Genomic DNA, 13486 nt, shown 5'->3' with positions numbered 1-13486 from the left:
CTCACTTTGTAGAAGCGCACCCAGAGTTCAGGATTGGGCAGCGGTCATTTGAGCGATGCAGGCCATGGTTTGTGCGATGCTCTCAGGAGCGTGACACATGCTGTTGTCGCTACCATGTCGATTCTGGATTGATGTATGACATATTCTGTTCCCTTGATGGTCATAAGGGAGTGTTTCCTACTAGCCCTCGTGACTTCATTCATTCCATATTGTGTACACGAGATGGTGATGCTTTATTCCACTCCCTTGATTGTGTGGAAGGCAGGTGTACTTTGTGTGGTGACTTTGCTAGAGTGCCACGAGTTGCACTAGATACTTGTGATGTGCAGATGGTTCGTTGGCAGCAGTATGAGTACAGTACCTTGACATTAGATGGTGGTGCATAGTCGAGGAGGTTGCAGCTTGTGAGGAAGGAGACACCACGTGTTGTATTCATTGATAGTTTTCAAGGGAAGCTGTAACGCTACATATGCCACTCGCACACTGCGAAATGGGAGGATCGTCAGTTCCGTGCATGTTTGAGGACATTTCCTACAGGGGTGGTTGTCTCAGTGGTGGACTTTGCGGAGAATTATACCTTTGCACCACAGCATGAGATCCATTTGGAGTATTATTTCTCCGAACAGGTGACGTGTGATTGAGTATTGATTTTTTAATGGCCTCATTATATTGAATTATTTCAATAGTCATATTTTTTTTCAATGCCATATTGCAGGTTGCTATATTTGTGCACATTAGCTATCGTCATGCACAGGCTCATGTGGATGGCATTGATAGCACCATGGACTCACACGTCATTGTGCGAGAGTATCACTTCTACATTAGTGATGATCGATCGCATGATGCCCATTTTGTGCAGCATTGCTTCACTTTGCATGATAGTTTCTTGAGGGATCATGGTGTGACATGGCAGCGGCACTGGATCTGGTCAGACGGCTGTGGTGGTCAGTTCAAATCCACTAGACAGTTTTATTGGTTCTGCAGATGGCACCATGAGACAGGCATTCCGATCACATGGAGCTACTTCGAGACAGGGCACAGTAAGGGAGAGCACGATGGTGCAGGTGCTTGCGAGAAGCGTGCTTTGCGTCGATACCAGTTGCGTCACAGTGCCGATCGCTTCAAGGATGCACATGATGTGGTGCGGTGGTGTAGCCAGCACTTATCCACTAGTGCTATCTCCTCATTTCAGTCGCATGATAATAGGGTGGTGAGCCGGTATTTTTGGTGCGTGGACATTGGGAGTCTTGATCGGTCTAGGCCTTTTGATTGTCGTTCAGTGTCTGGCACTCTTGATTTCCATTCCATCAGGAGCATAGGTGAGTCTCACCCCGCGATCTTTTCTCGACGGTTTGCATGTTTTTGCTTTGCATTCATTGATGATAATTGGGGAGGGTGCTCCATGATACCATGGGCCGATCCATGGGTACGGCGAGTGCTTTCTCCCTTCTAGCCTTGGGAGGAGGTACATGATGATCAGGATGCGGGATTTAGTTCCTCTAGAGATTATGACCAGCTTACAGATATGTTGCATATTGGTGATATCTTCGCGGTTATTGCTTCAAAGGGCAATGAGGAGGGTGTGGATTATTACTTGTTGTGATGCTCTATGCTGAAGAGTGTGCTGAATGAGGATACAGTGGATGGGCATGGGATGCACTTCAATGCTCATAGCATGATCGTAGGTGGCCACTATTTTCAGCAGATACAGAGGCGTGGTCGCTATATTGAGTTCTAGGAGTACATGGCGGATCAGGAGGCATACATGTATTCTCATCTTGTTGTTGTGATCAAGATTACTTTGAGTCGTGTTCGCACTCGCAAGGCAACGTCCACTCCACGATGGTGCCTTACAGTGGCGGATCACGAGAGCATACTTGCAACTATTAGCATGAGAGCTGATCCTGAGGAGTAGCACATTACATATCATATTTTTTGGGATCATCAGTTGATCAGATTGATTTTTATTGGGTATCACTAGTTGATTACACATTTTTGTATTCGATATGTATAGGCCCACTATGTGACCGTACCATTGTAATATTTTGTATTTCACTCTGATGGTTGTATACACGTTCATACACATCATTGTATTAAATTCTATTTTATACATGATGTCCGATGTCTTCTCAATGGGATTTGTTGTGTTTGTAAAACAAAAAATTGTTTATTAGTAGTAATGTTGTAATTGTGTTTTGTGCTTTAGGACATTTTAAAAATGTGACTAAGAAAATTCGCACACGTACTAACGAAATACGCGTGTGGACTTATCTGTTGGTCCCTACTAGCATGACTACGTATGAAAAATGGTGCACGTACTAATGAAATACGCATGTGGACATTTCTGTTGGAGATGAAACTTTGCATGACTCTTAGGCCACCCTAGACATACATCCACGCAAGATTTGGTCTCCAACCGATTTGGTATGCGCCACGTGGAAGGTATAATGCGTACATTTTTACAATCGCTACTAGCACGACTGCAGCAAAGCTATGGCACATGTACTAACGAAATACGCGTGTGGACTTATCTGTTGGGGATGAAACTTCGCACGACTCTTAGGCCACCCTAAACATACATCCACGCAAGATTTGGTCTCCAACTGATTTGGTATGCGCCACATGGAAGGTATAATGCATACATTTTTACAATCCCTACTAGAACGACTACGTATGAAAAATGGTGCACGTACTAATGAAATACGCATGTGAACTTATCTGTTGGGAATTAAAATTTGCACGGCTCTTAGGCTACCCTAGACATACATCCACGCAAGATTTGGTCTCCAACCGATTTGGTATGCGCCACGTGGAACGTATAATGTGTACATTTTTACAATCCCTACTAGCATGACTACGTATGAAAAATGGTGCACGTACAAACGAAATACGCATGTGGACTTATCTGTTGGGGATTAAACTTTGCACGGCTCTTAGGCTACCCTAGAAATACATCCACGCAAGATTTGGTTTGCAACTGATTTGGTATGCACCACGTGGAAGGTATAATGCGTACATTTTTACAATCCCTACTAGCACGACTACGTATGAAAAATGGCGCACGTACTAACGAAATATGCATGTGGACTTATCTGTTGGGGATTAAACTGCACGGCTCTTAGGCTACCCTAGATGTACATCCACGCAAGATTTGGTCTCCAACTGATTTGGTATGCACCACGTGGAAGGTATAATGTGTACATTTTTATAATCCCTACTAGCACGACTACGTATGAAAAATAGCACACGTACTAACGAAATATGCATGTGGACTTATCTGTTGGGGATTAAACTTTTCACGGCTCTTAGGCTTCCTTAGACGTACATCCACGCAAGATTTGGTCTCCAACTGATTTGGTATGCGCCACGTGGAAGGTATAATGCGTACACTTTTACAATCCCTACTAGCACGACTATGTATGAAAAATGGCGCACGTACTAGAGATGGACTTATCTGTTGGGGATGAAACTTCGCATGGCTCTTAGACCACCCTAGACATATATCCATGCAAGATTTGGTCTCCAACTGATTTGGTATGTGCCACGTGGAAGGTATAATGCATACATTTTTACAATCCCTACTACCACGACTACGTATGAAAAATGGTGCACGTACTAATGAAATATGCATGTGGACTTATCTGTTGGGGATTAAACTTTGCACCGCTCTTAAACTACCCTAGACATACATCCACGCAAGATTTGGTCTCCAACTGATTTGGTATGCGCCACATGGAAGGTATAATGCATACATTTTTACAATCCCTACTAGCACGACTACGTATGAAAATGGTGCACGTACTAGTAAACTTTGCACGGCTCTTAGGCTACCCTAGACGTACATCCATGCAAGATTTGGTCTCCAAAACTGATTTGGTATGCACCACGTGGAAGGTATAATGCGTGGATTTTTACAAATCCCTATAGCACGACTAAACCCTAAAAAACCCTAAACCCTAAACCTTAAACCCTAAAAAACCCTAAACCCTAAATCCTAAACCCTAAACCTTGTTGGCGATGAAACTTCGCACGATTCTTAGGCTATCGTAGATGTACATCCATGCAAGATTTGGTCTCCAACTGATTTGGTATGCGCCACGTGGAGGTATAATGCATACATTTTTACAATCCCTACTAGCATGACTAAACCCTAAAAAACCCTAAACCCTAAACCCTAAAAAACCCTAAATCCTAAACCCTAAACCCTGTTGGGGATGAAACTTCGCATGGCTCTTAGGCTACCCTAGACATACATCCATGCAAGATTTGGTCTCCAACTGATTTGGTATGTGCCATTTGGAAGGTATAATGCGTACATTTTTACAAGCACTCCCTACTAGTGATTGCGTATGAAAAATGACGCACGTACTAACCAAATACGCATGTGGACTTATCTATTGGGGATTAAACTTTGCACGGATCTTAGGCTACCCTAGACGTACATCCACGCAAGATTTGGTCTCCAACTGATTTGGTATGCGCCACGTGGAAGGTATAATGCATACATCCACGCAAGATTTGGTCTCCAACTAATTTCGTATGTGCCACATGGAAGGTATAATCCCTACTAGTGACTACATATGAAAAATGGCAAGCATTGATATATACGAAATTCAATATGATATTCAAAATGATAAAGTTCATAGCACGAGAGAGCTCTAGAAAGAGAGAGAGAGAGAGAGAGAGAGAGAGAGAGAGAGAGAGAGAGAGAGAGACCTTATACTTGAACACCTTTTCAATGCTTGATGTTTATAATTATGACACACAGCATTATTTTTAAAATACCTTATGTATTAGATGTGTGAATTGAGATATCTGAAATTCAAAATCATACTCTTAATTTTAAATACGCGCATGCGCATGAAACTTTGCACGGCTCTTAGGTTTAGTGTAATAATTGCAAGCATTGATATATACAAAATTCAATATGATATTCAAAATGATAAAGTTCATAGCACAAGAAAGAGAGAGAGAGAACTTATACTTGAACACTTTTTGAATGCTTAATGTTTACAATTACTTCACATGGCATTCTTTTTAAAATACCTTATGTATTAGATGTGTGAATTGAGATATTTGAAATTCAAAATTATACTCCTAATTTTAAATGTTTATGTTAGATTTGAACAAACTATAAACTGAGATAAACAAAGTAAGAAGAACATCATGAAAGTACGAAAATGCTCATACATCATAAAAGTAAGAACAATATCATGAAAGTACCAAAATGAATGTGTACATCATCATCATCATTGTGCAGAACTGCATCCCTAAACAAGAAATGTGTGAAGCCTAAACAATCATCTTGAATCAAAATTTGATAACTCCACATATGATCCTCTAGTCATCCTCTGATGTGGCTCCTGTATGACCCGCTGCCCAATCGTCCGCTGTGTGCCCTCAGGGAAAGCCAGATCAGATGGGCCAGCCTCATCTCCTGCATGAGATGGGCCAGCCTCATCCTGATGAAGAGGAGGGCATGTTGCACGAGCCACCGCTGCCATCTCTGCCTCCCTCGCCTCCTCTATGTATGCACATCTTAGCTCCAAAAGTTGTGCATCTACGAATACTCGTGCCTCAAATCCAACGCAAGTAATCGTCTCTACATGTAGAAGACGCTGGTCTCAGCCCTGCCCAAGCTGCTGCTCCACCCACTATTGCAACGATGTCTGAAGCTCTTCCTCTCGCTCAATGCGGTGTGCCTCCTTTGCTCGTGCCTCGTCACCTGGCATGAAATCACCATATGAGAAGCGTCGTGGAACACACGCTGCAACCACTAATGTATCAGCACCCTCCTACTGTAGTAAAGCTCTCTGTGCCTCCTCCCTGTAGTGCTCTGTCAAGACCACGTAGGCGAATGGATCAATGGCTTGACGATGACCAGGATACAGATCATCCATGCCTAGTCCTCTGTATGTGGCCACATCAATGTCAGCAAAGCATACATGGCACACTGATCATGCCACCATGTGGTGGGTCATGCAATGGAGATGTGCGATGTGGCCGTACCCTAGTCCAAACCACCCTACGGTGTCAAACTCCTTGTGGCAAAGGATGCAAGTGGCAGTAGGAAGCCTGGCTATGACTGGTGTGTCTATGGGTGTCCTAGTCGGTACATCTACAGGAGGAGCGGGGTATAGGGCCATGTTGGGGTTGATCCTATGGCGAGATGGATCATGACTAATATGTCTCAACTGCAAAATATAGTGCTCCGCACGATGGTATGCTATGCATGTCCGAACCCTTTGCTCCTCTAAATCTACCTCCAACAGTCGTACACAAGACTCCATATCCTGTCGCAATAGATGTGCCTGCAATGCAAACATGTCGCGTACATGGTGAGAATTAACCAAAATCCTTCAGTTCAAAACACGCAACAAAAAATAAACTAAAATAATCAGAATAACTAACCTCGTCCCTATACTAGGCCAACAATGCCTCCAACTCTGCAATCTGTGCGTCTCGAGTCTCCAACTCGTGCTGAGGCAGTATAGATGTGGGAGGTGGTGTAGATGTGGGAGGCTCCATAGATGTGGGAGGTGGAATCGAAAGTGATCTCGATAGGGCAGAGACCATGTTGTGCAAGGATGATGCCACTGAATGAACATCCCCCCTAATCCGTCCTCCAACAGCTCGTAATGCTGGTGCAGGGATAGTGTGCAACTCTAGTGCCTCACGTCGATGTTGAACACTTGCAGTCTGATGCTCCTGACACCCCATCCTACCATGTCTTGCTCCTGATCCTGGATGGGTACTAAGGTAGTCTACCCGATGACCAAGCACAAACTCAGCGTATAGTTGCATGGCAAATGACCTGGCTATCTGACGGTTGTGAGGCAATCGACCACCACTCGCAGCGAGATATCTCGGATAAATGTGTGCTGCTATGACAGGGTGCCTACAATGTAAAATATGCAAGGGCAGCCCTGATCGTGGTCGCATCGCCTCAGTGTGACCATCCCAAAACATATCCTCTAAGGCCTGCCTGTGAGGTGACTCATGCTCAAACAACTCTCGAATGGCTCTCCAATCCAAGCCATGACCAGTGATCTCTGCCTCAGCCTGTGCCTGAAAGGTATCCACAACGTTCTCAACTGTGTCCAATCAACCCAGAGCCTCAATGATTGAATCTAGACTCGCAACCAAGTGAGGGGGTGCCCTAGCATCTTGTAGTGCCCTCATCTCAGCTCTCAGAATCTCTATCTGCATACGAATAGTGGTGCCAGAACCTGTGCACACTGGCTAGTGCATGCACAAAAAAAACACATGGAAATTAATATTCTATTTGGGTAATGAAAATAATATTCTATTCAATATGACTTATAATCTATTTACGTGATGAAAACTATTTGTACGTACTCCTTGATGAGGTAGGATGTCATTGGATCATCCTATGCACCTACCGGTAGATGGGCCAAATGTGTGGCTATGCCTACAACAGTGCTATGTTGCAAATTCAATTCGTATTTACAATTATTTACAAGTTGTTTACTTTAGAAAGTCGGTTTCTTCAAGCTCATTCTCCTTGTCTATACTACCCACCCTTGCTGTAATTAATAGCAAATAGCTTTTGTTCTAGATGCTCCCTCCATTTTTCGAGGCTTTACACTACGATGGGCTCTACTAGCATGTCAAAGTATGTAGTAGAGGTGTATTTTTGGAAGAGAGATGTAAAGATACTGAGTGATAGAAAGAAAATGTTATGTATATGCTCTATACTCAGCAAACACAATTCAACTTATTAGGAGAGCTCTATGTGGATCTATTGGATCTTTTTGTATATGGCTTTGTAGGCTTTAAGAATTTCTTTTGTATCATTGTGTTCTTTTGGACATCGTTGTGATGAGATTGTGATGAGGAATCTCTCTCTCTCTCTCTCTCTATATATATATATATATATATATGCATTTCTCTCTCATAGCATACATACAGATGTCATACACAAATGTATATATATGTGCATATACACACATATATACATATGCATATAGCAAGTGCCCCCACCCCTGGAACACACACACACAAGTGTGTGTGTGTGTAGAGAGAGAGAGAGGCTCCTGCATTAATTGGTTCTTAAATTGCTAATCAATTCGCCTTGCATACTTGGATTGGCTTTGATACCTTCCATCTCCTCCTTTCAATCCATTGACCTTCCATCTCCTCCTTCCTCCAAACACTGCACTTCCATCTCCTCCATTCCATTGACCTTCTATCTCCTCCTTCCTCCCAAAGATGCCTCTTGACTTTCCACCTCCTCCCCACTCAAAGCTTCCCTCTTGTCTTTCCACCTCCTCCCCTCTCCAAGACTCCATCTAAGAGCTCCTTCTTTATGACATGTGGCAAACTTTTCTCCTCCATGTTGCTGTGTGTCCTCTCTTTTTTTCCTCATGTCTATGGTTAATAGGTTTAAATTGACCTTCCATCTCCTCCTTCCTGAACTTCCTTCTCCTCCATTCCATTGATCTTCTATCTCCTCCTTCCTCCCAAAGCTGTCTCTTGTATTTCCACCTCCTCCCGACTCAGCCTACCTCTTGTCTTTCCACCTTCTCCCCTCTCAAAGCCTCCATCCAAGAGCTCCTTCTTTGTGACACATGGCATACTTTTCTCCTCCAAGCTGCCATGTGTCCTTTCTTTTTTTTTCCTCATGTCCGTGGTTAATAGGTTAAAGATGAGATCTCTAGTGCACTCCACATGTAGTCAATTTTGCTTTCTCTCATTTATGAGCACTGCCTCCTTAGAGCCTGTTCATGCAAAGGGGGCAGGTTGCACACCAGTAATACTTTTGGAGGGAAAACCTAGTTATTGTTGGGTAAAGGAAGTGCTATAGTAAAGGATTGAAACTCCTTATGTGAAATTTCACCTCTAAATTCTTTAAAAGTTAATTGAGTTGTGTGCTTCAAATTACCTTTTTTTAATAAAAAAATTACTCATAAAAAAGTTGTATATTATTTACATAATCACTTTACATCACATGAATCTTATAAAAGATTCACCAAAATAGCAACCTTCATAAGTGGCGTGTTAACCATGATAAATAAAAAACAAAAGACTTTGAGCATCTAGCTTTAAAGCCTCTTCATTCTTGACTTTCTAATTATCTACAACTATCTTTTTCTCATAAGAAACCTGTGAAAAATTTACCATTTATGGAGATCATCCTATGAAGCTTTTTACCTTGACAAGACTGAAAGTTCCTTTTAATAGCCTAAAGTTGGAAATAAATAGTTGGAGGTAGTGCCCACATGCACTTGTGTGATCTTGTTATTGCCGCTTTTGATATCACATTAGAAGCGACAAAAGTTATAGTCCCACAATCACTTTTGAGTTGGATTATCTAATTTTCTTAGGCTTCTTGCCTGGCATTTATTGCACTTTTTCCTTCACACCTCATGCAGTCTTAAAATCACACCATTTTTTATGCTAGTCTTCCACATTGTTAACTCCAAAAGTGTTAAGCATTGGAATAAATGACCCTTTGACAGAGCAACAAGTGTTGAGATAAGCATCAAGATTATTTTTCAGATAGTGTCCATCTATAAAATCTTTTTAAAAACATGGATATCAATGTTGAAACAAGACCTAGATTTGCTTGATACTAGGTATAGGGACATACCGTGACACATTGACATCATCTTAATAGCATCGTCATACTAATTAGTGGTTCTCACCAATTTTTTGTCATAACCCTTATCCTATATAGTATTTTCTAGATTTTAGGCTTACTAACCCTTGCCAATTAAAAGCTCCTATATGAGGGCTAATAGCTGATCTTGATTATATTGACCGTCTCATATTTTTCCAATGTGATTCATATACTGGCAATTAGTTGGTTGATATTTCCAATTAGTCGGTTCACCTTGATGCCTGGCATCATCCTCTAGCCTTTTCTAAGAATTAGAAATTGTCTTTTTTCTTCTTTTGGAAACTCATACACGTATCCTTTACTTAGCATTCAGCTCAATCTTGGCTTGATAGCCATGTTAGCCTTTATGGCTCTTATGTAAGCATAACAGCTCCATCAATGGTCCAACAATACTAGGGTATGCATACAGTTGAATAATGAGTCTGAAACCTATCCGAAAGCCATTTCTTCATAATGGGGGAATCCATATCGTTAAATATGAGTAACAACCCCGTAACAACATGTTAGGATTACTAGATATTCCTGAGATGGGAAAGGGGTATAAAAAGTAGGAATGCATGAAGCTTCTTGATGGGTTTTTGTATGAAGTTTTACATTGTTGACTCTACCCCTTGGTTTGAAAGGTGGTTGGCATATAGATGGACAATATGGAGGTTGAATGGAGTCCTACTTTTAATATACCAACTTGTATCAACTTTTGATTTTTGTAAATATATTAATATTTGGTATGGACAACGATTTGCTAGAAAAAGGGCCTTCATGAAAAGCATAGGGGTCATGCTTGCTAGGTTTTTCCTTTCTCTAAGGATCCTTTAGTGAGTGGTAGTCCTATCTTTACTTCCCCAATTTGGGAAGGGAATATTGTAAGTAACATTGAGGTTTGCTTAGAAATGTATCACCAATGTTTGGGACATTGTGCGACAACCTAATGATGCTTTAGGTAGGTAGGCCTTCAGGTTGGGTACCTTAAACATAGCACCTTAGTTAGATGGGATTTTTTCAAATTAGGAGACTTATATACAAGAGGGATTTTAAAAATACATAGTTGACTTTTATAAAAATATATCTAGGGGACCTTTGAATTTAGCATCTAACCATGTATACTTATAGGAGGTAATGAACAACGATGTTTTAAAAATAAAGGTTTCATGTGCTATATGGGTTCTTACAAAGTGAACAACAACCCCCCTCCCCCCACTTACTTCCCTTGTACATTTCCTTCGCATTCTTCTTGGACTAGGAATAAGACTAATAACATTCTTACCTTGAGATTATTTTTTACTAAATCTTTTATTGACTAATTTAGAGCTCAAAAAGGGCATCTTTTGAGGGAAAATGTTATTTAAGTCAGTAATTCTCCCTTTTAAGTTTATGATTAGTGTCATTGGGATAGTCTCTTCATCATGTCCCTTGTTCTTGGATTTATTTTTGCCTGTATGTATACTTACTATCTTGATTCTCTGTCCTCTTTTTGACCACTAGTAAGGCACTACTTTCCTTATCTTGACAACTACAGTGCATATAAGCAAGACCTATGCTTCTATTATAGCTAGAAGAGATTGAAACTTGCAAAAGGTAAGCATTGCAGCTTCTATGCTCCTACTATGAAGATAGACAACTATGTAGGTTGGATATAACAATCCTACAACTTGAGGTATCTCTTGGCTTGACATAACTATACCTACCATCGCATTGAGGTCATGCCTATTTAGATCTACATATGCTTTATAGGTATGGCATTTACCAAGAAAGAATGGCTACGTTGTCTTTAATGATTCCTTATATGTTTGGGTGTGGAGCTAGTCAATATGCAGTCTTTTATCACGTAAGGGTGAAGACATACTACATAGCTCGATACAGTTATGGCTTGGTATAAAACTATATAAAGGCCGGATTTGGGTTGGTGGACTATTACCATCTCCCAAAAGGGAAGGGAAGTTTTATTCTCTACAATGTTGCATGGGGGGGAAGGGGTTATACCTTCCCCCAGTGTTGGTTCATATTGAAAATTTTTTACAGAATGAATTGGGTGAATAAAGCATTTTTGCCGAATGTATATCTGTAGTGATCGATGTATATACAGAAATAGATCTACTCATGGTTCTTTTTCTACTAAAAGAACTGTCAAAATTCTTCCATCTTTGAAGGAGATGTTTAGATTTGGTTATGGTGATGCTCCTCTTACAAATTGCATATGCCTGGGACATGGAATTGACATGCTTTACAAACTACCTTCTTTTTCCATCCTAGTGATCGTTGGTAGTTTGATGATATAGGATAGTTTCCTACATAGATGGGTTGCCATATAATTTCATTATGAGCTATTGTGACTTGCTCCATTTTAGTGTTCTTCTATCTTGTCAAATGGAATCCATCCTCTTATATAGTATGTTAATGCATTCATACTTTTCTCATGGAAGGTAAAAGTTGGGTATGTCATTAGTCTTGTGAAACACACATGACTGGTGGGATGGAGAAGGGAGATGACTTTTATCTCATCTATTGCTATTTGTGACATAACCCTCTTTTATATGTTGTCCACATACAGGACTACATTTGGCATTGTAATCTCATTAAGATTGGATAAAATGATATTTCCTTGTGCAACCAAGGAAAACACAATTAATGATATGGCCCTTGAGGGGTCCCCTTCAGGAGCAAGGGCCATACCGACATGCCATATTTTCCAGTGGCATCTTGGATATTGTATAATGCATGTTAATATGGCCCTTATCCCTAGAGGGGACCCCTCAAGGGCCATATTATCAATTGCATTTTCTAAAAGTTTAATTGTATTTTCCTAGATGTATCTCCATGCAACCACAACGGTGGGTTGTTGGAGCTATTTTAGCACTATTTTGGTCCTAAACCAAGGTAATTGTAGTCATACTTTATTGGTATTTTAGTCCTTGTTGCAATAAATCCTAAATGAGGGAAAAAGTATTCTGAGCCACTGTGGTGACTGGAGCTTGGTGGTGCCATAATCAACTACAATTCATTGAGTAAAAATTGAGCAAAAGAGATTACATCTACATCCAATAATAGGTTATATCAAAATTAAAAACAACTTATACTAAGTAAAAATTGAACAAAAGATCTTACATTTATAAAAACTCACCAGTTGTTGCTAAGAACCTTAGAGGACAAAAGATTACATATAGCACCCATAACCACTTAGCAATGGCCATTGCTGTGTGGTTTATATAAGAAATAACAACACTGCATACCGAGAGCCTCAAATTGAACAAAAGAGATTGTATTAATGTAAAAACTCAATAATTGCTGAGAGCCTTAGAGACTAAAAGATTACATCTAGCAAGCCAAAACATCATTAAGAGCCTTAGAGGCCAAAAGATTACATCCACTCATAGCTGAGTGATTATGAGCCTTGTTGAGTAGGAGGAAATTTGTACAACTTAGTATTGCCGCGAGCCTAGCTTGCTACATTCAAATTTTTTGGGAGCCAATGGAGGAGACGATAAAAGGGCCGAAGACCATGCACATTGCCAGGACTTAGATTATGGCCCCCGCAACAAGACGAGAGTACTCTGTAGTGAAAATCCTGAGCGCTTCATCAATGTTTAGGGGGAACCCATACATCATATCCATATAGAGGCCCTCTATGCGCATGTCATCCAATATGGTCCAACAGAGCTAGCATTTCCAATCTTATAGAGTGCAACGCAAGTGGTAGTAGTTATAATAGGCATGGTGAAAATGAGTGGGTGGGCAGTGGAGCGGATGAGCAAGGGAGAGGATGAGTGATGAGAGTTCGAGGAGGGAGCATGCAACAAAGTAGAGAAAGGGCAGAAGAGAGCTGGAGGAGGGTGTGTGGAGCAAAGT

The sequence above is a fragment of the Dipteris shenzhenensis genome, chromosome 9 (assembly GCF_047967505.1).
Source record: "Dipteris shenzhenensis isolate YYH24624 ecotype China chromosome 9, Dip_SZ_1.0, whole genome shotgun sequence".
Taxonomy (NCBI): Eukaryota; Viridiplantae; Streptophyta; class Polypodiopsida; order Gleicheniales; family Dipteridaceae; genus Dipteris; species Dipteris shenzhenensis.
Note: the sequence above shows the minus strand (reverse complement) of the source record.